The sequence below is a fragment of the Macrobrachium nipponense genome, chromosome 10 (genome assembly GCF_015104395.2).
Source record: "Macrobrachium nipponense isolate FS-2020 chromosome 10, ASM1510439v2, whole genome shotgun sequence".
NCBI classification, from domain to species: Eukaryota; Metazoa; Arthropoda; class Malacostraca; order Decapoda; family Palaemonidae; genus Macrobrachium; species Macrobrachium nipponense.
Window position 1 is genome coordinate 46,216,806 of NC_087204.1, and position 13,744 is coordinate 46,230,549.

The following is a 13,744-nucleotide window of genomic DNA, read 5'->3' on the forward strand; positions in this document are numbered from 1 at the left end:
CCTCACCAGACTGAATGTGATAATTGCATGTATGTGGTATGTTAGCATGCTTTTTATGTGCATGATCATGGAAGTAAAACGCGTGTTTGCGTGCCAGGATGGTTGAACATAGAGAGAAACACTGTAGCTACATCATACTGATGATCAACCTTTTTCTTAACCAGATCCAGTGCTGAATGATAAATGGAAGTTGAGCGATCCATCTAGAAAGCCGGAAAAACTCTTCCTTCCAAGTTCCGACTTCCCGAAGTCCGGAGACAGACAAGTAGAGTAGACCAAGATATACCTTGGAGTAGCAACTCAGTCAGGCTCGCCTCCGAGTCGAGAGTCCGACTCAGGCAGACGGTCAGGTAGCAGTCAGCCCAGCAGCAGAGCAGCCGCAGCCCGCAGCCCGCCGCAGGCCGCCTGGCTGTCAGTCAGTTGCTAAGTAACAGTTGGAGAGTGCACGCCGACGTAAGGAACCTCCCACATTTCTAGGCCCACGTGCCCCTATTTACTTTTTGGCGTTGCAGTTACTGGAAATGTTACTTGCTTTGACGCCAAATTAATAGAGGTAAGGTTTTCCAGTTGACAGGTAATTCAGTTTAATTTTTTTTCTTTTGTATGATAGCTGGTACTAGCATGGCTGATACCTGCCAGGTATTGACAGGAGGATTAACTGCCATTTGTTCATGTTTGTTTTTGGTTATAATAATACGTTCATCCCCCAAGAGGCTGGTACTGAATACGACGCCCATTTTGCACTTAAACTGGTCGTTACCGAGCTAGATGGACGTGGTAGTAGGCTAGTCTGCTTTAAGTTTTCTTCAAGTGATACCAAGAATGTTGGAGTCGGCTAATGTGACTGTGCCTATTGGGTATTTGCTGATTGGCTATCAGGTTCGGTACTTGACCGATATCAAGTACAGACTGTTTTCCTTAAAAGCGGTTAAAAATTAGATAATATACTACTAGCTATAGTATACCAGATCTTGCACGTTTATTCTACTATGAAGGTACAAGTAGGCCTACAATTACGGTAGGTAGGAAGGAGGTATAAGTAGGCCTACAATTAGGAAGTTAGGTACAAGTAGGCCTAAAATTAGGCTAGCAGTCTCCTGCTTCTTCAGTTACTAAATGAAACACATTTTTGTAGTTTTGTTATTAGGTTAGCCGTGGAGGGAAGTATTTCGTCCCATAAAACTACTTTGCGTCACTACACCTTAATGGAAACTTAACCCTAAATCTTAGCTAGGCCTAGGCCAACTGTCTCATTGAAAAATGACCAAACCGACCTGAACTTCTTTGTGTAATGCAGTACTACTGAGTACTGGTCATACTTTGTACAGTTGAATGACCAGCAAGATTTTGGCAAATGACACCAGCCTCCAGACTGTAGGCTAGCTACTCCCAAGTTTGAGATGCGTAGCTCACCCAGGCGGTGTCACATACATTCGTTGTCTTTGTAGATCATGACACCTGACTGCACGAAGAGCAGTCGCCACAGTTTTCATTATGTTCACACAAAACAAATGTCATTCAGTTCCATGAGTTGTTGTTAATCAAGAAAGAACAATTTATAGCTGGCAAAGAAAATGATGTGCAGCTCGTTGCGAAGCTTGGTGCCAAAAGTGGAAAATGATTTTGCGTTAACCGAATCGGCCGTTTTCTCACCCTACTGCACCTGAACGTAGTTTGCCACATTTTCAAAGCACAGACTTCCATGCTCGCCCAAATTTAACATTCTTTCAGCCATCGGTAAAAAATAAAGTATATCTAAAAAAAAAAAATATTTTTACTTTTAACTGTCTAAAGACAATTTTATGTGAACATATGTTAGGGTGACCCTACACGATACATATAGACGTAAGTTTGGCTCAATACTTACCGAGCAAATCCTGCACCCTCAGACCATTCAGGGTGGTTGTAAATATTTTCCACTAGACTTTATAAAAGTAACGTGTCTGCATTTGATACTTCATCTGTTTCAGTAGCCTTGTTTTGCCTCTAGAAGGAAAACCAAAGAAAGTGTCGTTGGATGAAGAACTGGTAGAAGAGGCTCAAGAGCAGAGTATAATGTAATAGTAACCAGAGTATAATGTAATAGTAACCACGAAAATCTTATCAGATTTAGTGTTTTCATTGTTTATATACATTAGTATAAGTAATTGCTGTTTTTATGTTTTGTATTTTGCGTGTTTTTATTTCATCAAAAACTATATAGTTACATAATTGCAATATAATTATAATGAATAATGCCTATAAATACTCACCTGCGAAGCCAGAATTCTCATGCTCATGTGTGGTTTTTAATAGATTCAGCAGAAATTTCTTGTCCTCGTAGAAAAAGCAATATTTCCTGGTCGCGTAGAAAAAGCAATATTTCCTGGTCGCGTAGAAATAGCAACATTTCCTTTTAAGTAATAATGTCGACTCATAGACTTCATCAGAGCCTGCGCCAGACTTCTTCGAATCCTTCAAGTTTCCCAGGACAGGACCCACTTAGAGCGTTCTTTCCCAAATTTTGTCCTTGGCGAATTAAGCTGCTGCTTTACATCTTGAAGGTGGCGTTTGAGTATTTCGCACATATATATCTCCAGCAATATTGCATAGCCCTCCCGTTTCTTATTTCCGTTGCTATATTCCTCTGCTTCAACTTTCCAGAGAGATGGCATCCATTTGGAAAAGCGAATCCATTCTCTTATTAAATCCCTCTCTGCTCCCTTGAAACTTTGGCTCTTACCGGACATGTCATTGCAGTGGTAAGGTAAAAAATAAGGTTTATTGTCAGTACCATCCCCAAAGTGAAAAGTGAGGTTATTGCCAATACCATCCGCAAACAATAGACTTTATATTGGCAACTTAGATTATTCCAGTACCATTGAACAACCCTTCAACCTCCCCCTAGACGTTCAGTGGTTTTGACAGTACCAGTATATCAATCAATAATATTTACCGTAAGGGAAAACATAAGTGTTTGTCATAAGATGGGTCTCTTGACATGCTACGGCATTAGCTGATGAAGGGACTAATGAATGCATTTACAATATCACTACATAGAACTTCTCTTATCAAGTTTATCACAATCATTTTTTTTGTATTTAGTAAAATTTTTTAAAATACATTCAAGTTACCTTAATTAGGTGGAAATACTCAAGACATCGTTTGGTTAACTTAAACTACTTCAGAAATTGTCCTGGAAACACCCATTCTTTGATCGTTCTTTATGAGTCATAATTATTATTTAAACATATATATATATATATATATATATATATATATATATATATATATATATATATATATACACATATATATAAATAAAGGTTTTTTGCCATGAAGGAAAAAATGAAAAGCGAGATAGCCAAGTACTTTCGGTCCTGTTCGGACCCTTTACTGAGGCAAACTGTTTGCCTCAGTAAAGGGTCCGAACAGGACCGAAAGTACTTGGCTATCTCTCTTTTTCTTTTTTTCCTTTGTGGCAAAAACCTTTATTTATACATTGCATCACGTTTTATATACTTCGTGATCAAGTTATTCAATATTATATATATATATATATATATATATCTATATATATATATATATATATATATAATAGATATATATATATATGAAAATAACCGAGAATATACTATGTATTTATAGGTCAATGAATCACATAAGAAATAATATATCTAACCACAACAAACGCTCTAAAATTAGACTAGAAATTTTTCCCAGTGTGGTAGACCGTAAAATGAAGACGCCACTTACACACTTGATCGTCTAGTGCGTGAAAACTTCCACATCGGAGGCCACATTTTTACGTTTCGGCAACACTAATTCTGAAGTTCTTGCCGTAAAATTGTATGAAGAAGCACATGTAGAGATTTTCATATTTTACCCCATTCACTTTATAGACTTCACTTCTAAAGGGGACTGTTAGCATATTATCAACCTCCTACAAGTGAATATAGTAGGTCTACCCAAAATCGTGCTGTGTATTTTTGCCAGTAATTGGTATGCTGGATAAGCAACCCCCGTTTTATCCTCAAGGGCTTAAGGACAGATAGTGCAAAAATATTTGTTTACTCCCTCCCCAGCTGTCACCAGTGATATTTCTGTGTTATGTTTTGTTAGGGATACTGGTATTACAGACAAAATCAGACTCCAAAAACGTGAAGTTCTCCTTGGTATAGTCGAAAGTCCATGTTTATTTTATATACTGACCTACCTCTAAAGTAATTCGGTCATCTTATATTAGATATTGCAATAGACCTACCCTGCGTTTTTACATTTGAACAAAAGCAGCAGTTGAAATTCTCTCTCTCTCTCTCTCTCTCTCTCTCTCTCTCTCTCTCTCTCTCTCTCTCTCTCTCTCTCTCTCTCTTTCTCACACAAAGGCAGACCATTTGAATTTTGAAATTAATGTTCAGAATTTAATTATTGTGTAATAATAGTAATGATTAGGCTTAACGTGGGGACGTTACGAACTTAACGTTGGATACTGGATTTTAATTTTGCAAACTCGTAACTGTAATCTATATGATGGTCTTTTCAGACTTTCCTTGTAGAATAATGAGCGCAGTATTGAAAGTAAAATACCCAGGAGCCCAATGCCAGCAATATAATAGATTGATGGAAATGTGCATCGCGGTTTCTATCTTGTGAATGAATAGATTTTTGTATGTCTGAATTTAAAGTAAAAGGATGTATAATAAGCCTCGGGCCATCAAGTCGCAAGGCACGCTTTTTCTGTTTGTTCAGCCCAATCAATTCGGTAGTTTGTGGTTGCCTTTCCGTCTTCCCTGAAGACTACTCACATGTCTCACTTCCTCTGCACAGTTCCAGCCTCCATTAATTTTATTACTTTTTCTAGTACCATAGCATAGATTTTTTTTTCTCTAATATTTGGTACAGTTGAAAGTACCTACTGGTTTCTTAGACTAATGGTTTTAAAACTTGCACTGGGGGTGCATTTTATACCTTTCCGTATCACTTTGTGCTACATCTCATTACACATTGTGTATTAAGTTCCGAGGTTCTCTTTATCTGCATTTACTTCGTCGGAAGCGTTTAGTTTTGTAGGGCCGCTTTGATGGAAAATTATTTATGTAGCCTGCAGTACTGGAACTATTTAATGCATGATACTTATTCCTAATCTAATTTTTTTATTATTCATGTTGGTATCCCATCTCTGGTCTTAGTAGCTGTATAGTTCCATATGAATATCATGTAAAATTTGAAAAATTTATACCAAAACTCTTAACTTTTTCTGACCCTCCACAGCTTAAAACTGGAAATCTTCACTTAGACTAAAAGTTGTTTTAACATCTAGCCCCATCATAAGGACTTTCGATTTCTCTTTAGATTATGTAAAATGAAAAAAAAAGCAATTGAAAATGTAATACGGCAATTTTCTCATTGCCAACTATCGATTCGAAGGGGCACGTGGAAAAGGGCGAACTGAATGATTGGGCGATATGTGCTGAGCCTATGTCACCAGAGCACTAGCCAAATCTAGTCGAGGTAGCCTACCCTACGCGTCCTAATGAAAGTAGTAAATACTAATACTAAAGTTTTATGGGTAAGTAAAAATTTACGCTAGCTTCAAGCGTTTGCTACAGTTTCGGCAAGTAACCGGAATTTAGCAAGGTAAAGAGAGGAGGAGAGAGAGAAAGTAATTTGTGATAGTTTTGTACAGGTTATATCCCTAAATACAACTTTGACTTGTGGGCGGTAGTTTATTGCAGTTCCTTGATCTTGTTAGATAGCCAGTAAATTTTCCATTGATTTCCATTTTCATTTAACACTTTACTTTCGAGTTATTTAGACTGCTAAGTATATGGCTACTATCTCATTGCAATTCATATAACAGTTAAGGAACCCCACGACTGAGCGTTATCTCATTTTATGAATGTAATATTTCTCCAATATTACACATATATTGTATTGCTTTTTAATTTTTTTTTAACTTAGGAAAACGTCTGATTGCATATGAAGAAAGTAGACATCTGTTTCCTATTTCGAAGTTTGGTATTTTTTAGGGACTGGGAGCTTGAGGTACTCATTTTAAGTCTTCAAGTACGTAGAAACATCCCAATATTCTGTTCATGAAGTGTCTTGACAGTAACACTTCGTTTGACGGCATTCAGCCGGAGGCTCTTGTAAAAATATTGACAGATTGGAATTGTAGGTCAGCTCCTTGGAATTATTATTCTAGTTTTAATTGATATACTGGTGTTCCTCAGGGTAGTTTTATGGCCCATTGCCTTTTTTTTTTTTTTTAAATATGTTGGATGTGTGTTTTAACCTTGAAAAGTAGCGTTTTTGTTCTACAGATTATATTGCATTAATTGTATCTCCTTAGTGTGTACTAGACCTTTGGTTGCCGAATATAAAAAAAAAATATTGACTTCAAACTAGTCGTGGTGCATATTGCAGTGTGATCACTAGCAGGTTTGGGTCATGAGTAAATGCAACTCATCTAAAATTCTGGATGCCATGCTACCTTGCTTATGAAGGGTTCATTACCACACAGTTTTATAGAAATCTTATTCTTGCTGTGACCAAATTAGAGTAGCCTTCATAATCTTATACAGTGTAGTTAAATATCTGAGCCCTAGAAGTTTAAACTTTGTTGAATACTTTTATGATGAGCAGGCAGCCATGGTTTGTACTTCATGGTTTGTTATTTATTTAATGGAAATTATTGACTTCTCATTTTTTATTTTTTACACAGTATTGTATTCCTTTGGATTTCTTTTTCTGTCCCGGATTGATCTTTTTTTGCCCCCTTTAGTTTGTAGCATGTAGCATTCCATCTTTTCTTCCAGAGTTTGCAACTTTTACTGTAATAGTAATAATGATATGATATTGTGTGGGTACCTGTTTTAATTTAATTTTATTATTTTAATAAAAAAACAAAATGAACTTTCCTCATGCCTGTATTTTGATATGTACATACCTGATTATATATCTTGGCTATTTTAATGCACAGTGAGTGAAAATTAATATTTAATACCGTATATGTGATGCTATGATAAATGATGATATTCAGAATAAGCTGTTTGCTCACTAGGTGTTTAGAGTCATGTCTGATTTATCTCACACTCACACTTGCTGCCAAATGCCAAGGTCTTTGTTCTTTATTTCAATTGAGTTGTCGGTAGTTGAGTTTTTCAATTAATTTTGAGCATTGTTCAGCAAATAACAGCACAGTATATGCTTGTATGTCTGTCAGTATTTTATGTATGTATGACAAAAAATTGTCACATTTTCGACTTCCGGACAAATGATAATTTCAGCCAGACTTGACGCAAAGCATCTAGTAAAGAGGTTTTGCATTTGTTCAGATGGGGTCCATGATGCCTTTCAGTAGGTTAAAAAAAAAAGTAAGCTGTCTCAGTCCTCCACCAGGCTATTGCCTCTCGGGAGGACATTAGCCGATAACCCCAACCCCCTACCATGGCGTCACTCACGGCATATATACACACTGGTAGACACTTATTATGTGCCCCTTGACGAGGAAGCGAACGCTGTCTCCTAGAATTACAGGAAAAGCATGTTACCAACTGTACTAGGTAGGAATTTAGATTTTATGTAGTAGGGCTGGGTTGTTTAAAAGTAATTTACTTTAGAACTATTGGGGGCAGAAATAACAAAGCTTATACATTTGAAGACTGTTGTTTGTCTAATTCATGGTTACTTGGGCCAAGTTGGGTCCACAGTTTGGATCCAGAGCAAAGTTGGGTCCATAATTTGGATCCAGAGTTTCACATAAGAATATGTAACATTTGTCTTTCGAGAGCTTGAGGGCTATTAAGTAGCCAAATTAGCATGCAGTTATCCTGGGGTCATGGTTAGACCACAGCAGGTGCCAAGTTTGTAAAGGAGTATGTAAGATAGCAGATCCTATCTGTTTGAACATATCTCACTGCACTCCTGGCTGCTAAGTTTAAATTTTTTGGAGGGGTGTGAAGAGTGTTAGTGAGTGTAACTTTGAAGTGTCAGCCTATCACTTCCTCTGCCGAACATTACTCTTTTTCCCAACTACACCCTTTCTCATGCAGGAAGTGTGTATTATATGTAAGTTGCCCCATGGTATTGACTACTGTACTATTCTAAGAGGAAAGCAAGGCTTAAGCTAGGAGGGGGAGAAGTGCAAGCGCTGTCTTTAAGCTGCCACCCAACTGTCATCGAGCTCATCCTCTTCCTCTAAATCTTGTAAAATCTCTTCTTGTAGGAGGAGGAAGTAGTCCAGAAGGCCTCTCACAATAAGTTCTGTGGGGTTTTGAATGAGAGCTATTCTCAGACCCAGACGGGGGTTGGGGGGGGAATAGCTCTCAAACATTCTATGGGTAATTGCCTTCTGGCTGGCATGGACCTTACTGAGTGAGCTCAGCACCCAGTCCCAGTCACCTATAGATGTGCTTCCAGCTCTCTCTTTTGTTTCTCCAGAACACACTTGGTCAAACCAGCATGGCCTACTCTATGCATTTCCAGTGTCTGGACTGTGCACAAGCAAGTGGCGAGGTTAGCTTTTCCTTTCACAATTCTGCAGAAATACTTCGAAGAGCCTGTGTAACTCTACACATACTCGGTCTGTAGACCATTCTCAAGTAGGTTGTGAGGTAGGCCATTTCTCCAGTGGCTGAGCCAGCATTGCCTACTTGTTCAACCCATGCTCAGTCCTCAGATTGTGCTGATGCTGTTGTTGGGTTTGTTCATAACAGATCCCCTCAAGTACACACAATCTGTGGGATTATATGGCAATGTGCATGCACATGCCCATTCACCTGTAAATACAGTGTTGGGAATAGACAAAATTTTTTTTTCTTTTCAGAATCCCTTCAGCAATGTGGAGTGATCATTTGGCTCTTTGTAGGACTAATGGTGTAAGGGAAGTAACCATGGCTCCCTTGTTGAACCCAGTTGTCATTGGAGCTTTCTTTAGGGTTCACTTTGGAGGTGAAGCAGTTGTCCTAACTGCTGAGGTTGTGATTGCCTAGAGTGCTTCAGATCAGGTTAACAATCCAATCTTCTGATCAGAAGGTTTCTTGTCATGTAACAGTTGAACCACTTCCATAATACCATGGAGGCAAGCCATAAACCAGGGACAAGAAGGAAATTATAAAAATTTTCCCTACTCTGCATTCCCATCCTCCTCATTTTCTTATGCACTTTCTCTTGGCGAAAAAGGAGGCGGCATCTCAGCAGTCCCACAAGACTGAATGAACGACCTTTCCAGGCTCTGGGAAGTGATAGTATTAGGTGACCCAGACACCATAAGCATTCACTTTTGGGAGAGTTGGGTCTCATCTCCAAGCAGCAGGCAAAGCACCTAGGTATCTTTTTCCTCTCAACCACCTTGCTTTTGGCAAATCCCCATGACCTCCTGTCATGTTTGAGGGGTGAAGGTAATAAAGTCACAGGAAAAAGGTCACTATTTTGGCTAGGAAAAAGTTAACAAGAAAATAAAGATACATTAATTTATGGTGGCCAGCAGTAAAGTCACAGGGAAAAATTCACACTTTCTTTTGGGGGGGATAATTTTCTTTTTGACATTTGCAGTCTTTTGCTTGTGTTTTTACGGTAATCCCAACATGCTTGTGCCACAAAGATGGATACATACCGAGTTAAAAAAATCCCAAACAGGCTTGTACTAAACATGCAACTTAAACCCCTTTGGGGTCAGTCAATATAGTATAAGAAAGATTAATGTGACTTTTTTTTCCAGCTTTTTTTTTCGGTGACTATTTTTACCTGGATTTGTGTAATCAAGCATGTTCTACAGAAGTGACTCCGTTTGTACCCACTTTGGTGAAAATAGAAGCAGATCTATTCCACTCCTAGTGATCCTTGTAGTTTGTTCTGTAAGCAGTAGGATCAGAAATCTTGCATGGTTATTGGGCAACAGGAAGCTCCTTGTGGGATTTTCTGAACTCTCCATCTTCCAATTGAGCATGTAGATCAGAGATGATCTTGTATGGTTGCTGGATGAGAGGAGCTATCTTGTAGAAATTTGTTGAACTCTCCACCTCCCAAAATGTGTCTTGTGTACAGCCACATTAAAGGAGGTCAAGGCACACACCTAAGGAGTTTGTTCAGCTTTAGTAGGCAGACTAAGGATGATCCTCATCTGCACTCCACTTTTTTGGGAATGCAAGTTTGACAGCTAGCCCTGCAAATTCCAAAATTGGGATCACCTGAAGAAAAGCGACCCCAACACACGCTGGGGTCGCTTTTCTTCAGGTGGAAAATATTGGGGTCGCTTTTCTTAAGGTGAGGAATTAACAAGGTAAATAAAAAAGAAAGTATGACTTACTTTTACACACAAAATGTAAGCATAAACCTACTACTACAATTATGGGGGACCCTAGTGGGAAGTGATTTTCAGGGTACAGTAAGTCCTCGGGTTACGCTGGTCTCGACTTACGATGTTTCGTGGTTACGAACGCGCCCCCATAAAAATATAAAAAATAATATTTTGCGTCGTTCCGTCTTACGCGGTTTAGCGTCGTAAGCAACGTAAACAAACGCGAACTAGTTCCAGGCGCACGGCGGAAGAATACGCTTTGTGGGGGAGAGGACGGCGTCGCTTCGCTACGCTCATTCCTCGCCCATACGCCATTTTGGTTGTTTACACTGCCTCTCTCTCCCTCGTGTTGTATCGTTTTTGTAACTTTTTGCTCTTTGTTATGGCTCCCAAGCGCAAGCGGACTCTTCTGATGGTAGTGCATCGAAGAAAAGAAAGGCCATCACCATGGAAATTTAAAGTGGACATTATAAACGATCTGAGAGAGAAACGCCAACAAACATTGGCCGCTTCAGCTTGGCCTTAGAAGTATTCGACCGTTGCTACCATTATCAAAGATAAAGAGCGCATCGTTGAACATGTGAAAGGATCTGCTCCTATGAAAGCGACAGTGATAACTAAGCAGCGTAGTGGTCTAATAATTGAAATGGAAAGGTTATTGGTGCTTTGTTTGTTGGAAGACCAAAATCAACGGCGTATCCCAGTCAGCCTTATGGTGATTCAGGAGAAGGCGAAAAGATTGTTTGAAGCGTTGAAAAAAGAAAAGGGGGAGGGAAGTGAAAGTGAAGAGTTTGTGGCTAGTAGGGGTTGGTTTATGCGATTTAAGGCTCGGGCCAATTACCATAACCTTAAATTGCAAGGTGAAGCTGCTAGTGGGGATGAGAAAGCAGCGAGTGAATTTCCTAAAGCGTTGTCTGAGATAATTAAGGAGGGGGGTTATTCTGCTCAGCAAGTGTTTAACGTAGACGAGACAGGTTTGTTTTGGAAACGTATGCCTAACCGCACTTACATCGCCAAGGAGAAGTCAGCACCCGGTCATAAAGCCAGCAAGGAGAGGCTTCTAACTTTACTTCTTGGGGGGGTAATGCTGCTGGGCGACTTCAAACTGAAGCCCTTGTTGGTGTATCAGGCTGAAAATCCAAGGGCACTCAAGGGCATTTGGAAGGGTCAACTACCAGTAATTTGGAAAGTCCAACAAGAAGGCATGGGTGACACTTGCAGTGTTTGAGGACTGGTTCGTAAACCATTTTGTTCCAAGTGTGGAGCGGTATTGCGCCTCCAAGGGTATCCCCTTTAAGGTGTTGCTAGTGCTGGACAATGCCCTGGACACCCTGCCCAGCTGGAGACTTCAACCCTAATGTCAAGGTGGTTTACCTTCCACCTAATACCACGGCCCTTTTACAGCCTATGGACCAAGGAGTGATTGCTTCGTTCAAGGCCTACTACCTACGAAGGACAATTGCTATGGCTTTACAGGCAACTGAAACCAAGAAGGACTTGACTCTGAAGGACTTTTGGAAATCCTACAACATCCTTGATGCTGTAAAGAACATTGCTAATTCCTGGGAGGAGGTTAAGCAAACAAACATGAATGGTGTCTGGAAGAAAATTTGTCCTCAATTTGTGAATGATTTCCATGGGTTTGAGGACACAGTTCAGCTAGTTGTCAAGAACGTTGTTGCCCTGAGTAAGGAAATCAATTTGGAGATGGAGGTTGATGATGTTACAGAGCTGCTGGAGTCTCATGGCGAGGAGTTATCTGCTGAGGACCTGATACAACTGGAGAAGCAGATAATAGAGGAAGAAGAAAGAAGCACCCACCCCAGAGCCTAAGGCTTTCACAAGGCAGGACTTGATAAGAGGTTTTGCAGAGTTGCAGCAAGCGTTGTCAACTTTTGAGGCTCAGGATCCCAACTTGGACAGGTTCACTAGGGTTTCCAGAGGCGTCATGGATTTGATGCAGTGTTACAAGGAGATCTTGGATGAAAGAGGTCGCTCTCTGTTCAGACTAACCTGGAGCAGTATTTTAAGAAGGTAGAGAGGCCTGCAGGAGATCCTGTACCCTCTACCTCAGCTGCCTCTGCTAATCCAGACTCGCCTGCCCCACAATCTCCAGCACCTTCTGAATGTTCTGCTAACCCAGACTCACCTGCCCCAGTATCTCCAGCACCTTCTGTAGGTTCTGCCTCACCTAAAGACTCACCTGCCCCAACATCTCCAGTAGTATGTTCTGCCTCACCTCAAGAATCACCTACCTCAGCATCTCCAGTACTAGTATGTTCTGCCTCACCTCAAGAATCATCTGCCTCAGCATCTCCAGCAACTTCTGGAGGTTCTTTTTCTCTTCACTAACCTCCCCCAGTCTCTCCAGCACCGCAGCTTCCTCTCCAGTGTGCAAGCCAATCAAACTAATAAAGGTAAGGAATTGTTCTCTCGTTGTTATTGATAGGTATTTACATTAAATCATGTGGTATTTTTCAATGTTCCGACTTACGCTGAAAATCGTGTTACGATGCATCGTAAGAACGGATCAACGTCGTAACTCGAGGACCCCCTGTACTACCGAACCTAACACAACCACCTGACCTAACATAGGGCCCTGTACCCCTACCTAGGCCTAGCGGGGGGGCCTTAAGGCCACAGTGATTTTCGGGACACTACCGAACCTAACACAACCACCTAACCTAACCTAGGGCCCTGTACCCCCTACCTAGGCTTAGTGGGGGTTGCTCCGCCTCCCCTGTTAGCCCCCCTTAAGGGCACTACCTAACACATCCATCAAAGTAGTTTTTAATGAATATATATCAATATTTTTTTCTCCTTTTTTCTATAATATTATGAGCTAAAGCAGGTCACCTGAAGATTGGAGACATCAACAAGCAGGGGTCGTTTATCTTCAGGTGGAAAATATTCAGGGGTATTTCTACAGAAGCAATCCGCGGTGGCTTAGACTATGGCAATTGACTGTTTCCTATGTTATTTTAGTTGCTGTACAAGATTTAAAAGTAATATCCATTCGGCGGGCTGTAACTAAGCAGTAATTTACCTTTGAAAGCTACATAATAGCTGTACCAAACTCAAAGGTAAATTAAAGTTTAGTGCCAACCAAACGAAAAAAATATTCCTAACAACCCTTGTAAAGCAACTAAAATAACATAGAAAATGTCAATTGCCATAGTCTTAAGTCACCAAAGAACGGTCCTATAGGACGGTACCAAGTATTCGTTACGGTGAGGGAAATGTAAACACAGCCGCCATGTTTGAACTCCCCAACCACCACGGAGCCATATGTTCACTAAGGGGGGTTAACGCACAGGGGGTTGGCGGGGTAATGTGGAAGGTACGAGTTGTCTTAGCAGCACCCCACTGAATAGTAACAGAGACCTTAACATAACTTTCGGCAAAAGCCTAACACTCACTTTCCTAAAAAATAATAATTAAGAATGATGTTTGGACCTTACCCTA

At 40.2% G+C, this 13,744-nt stretch overlaps 1 protein-coding gene across 1 annotated transcript in view; it reads left to right on the forward strand.

Moving 5' to 3' along the window:
- The first annotated feature begins 429 nt into the window (after positions 1–429).
- LOC135223605 (uncharacterized) overlaps positions 430–13,744 on the forward strand; it is a 910,537-nt gene continuing 897,222 nt past the window's right edge. Inside the window, exon 1 of the mRNA XM_064262183.1 lies at positions 430–553. The gene's annotated coding sequence lies outside the window, so the exon portion shown is untranslated. The remainder of the gene's footprint in view (positions 554–13,744) is intronic.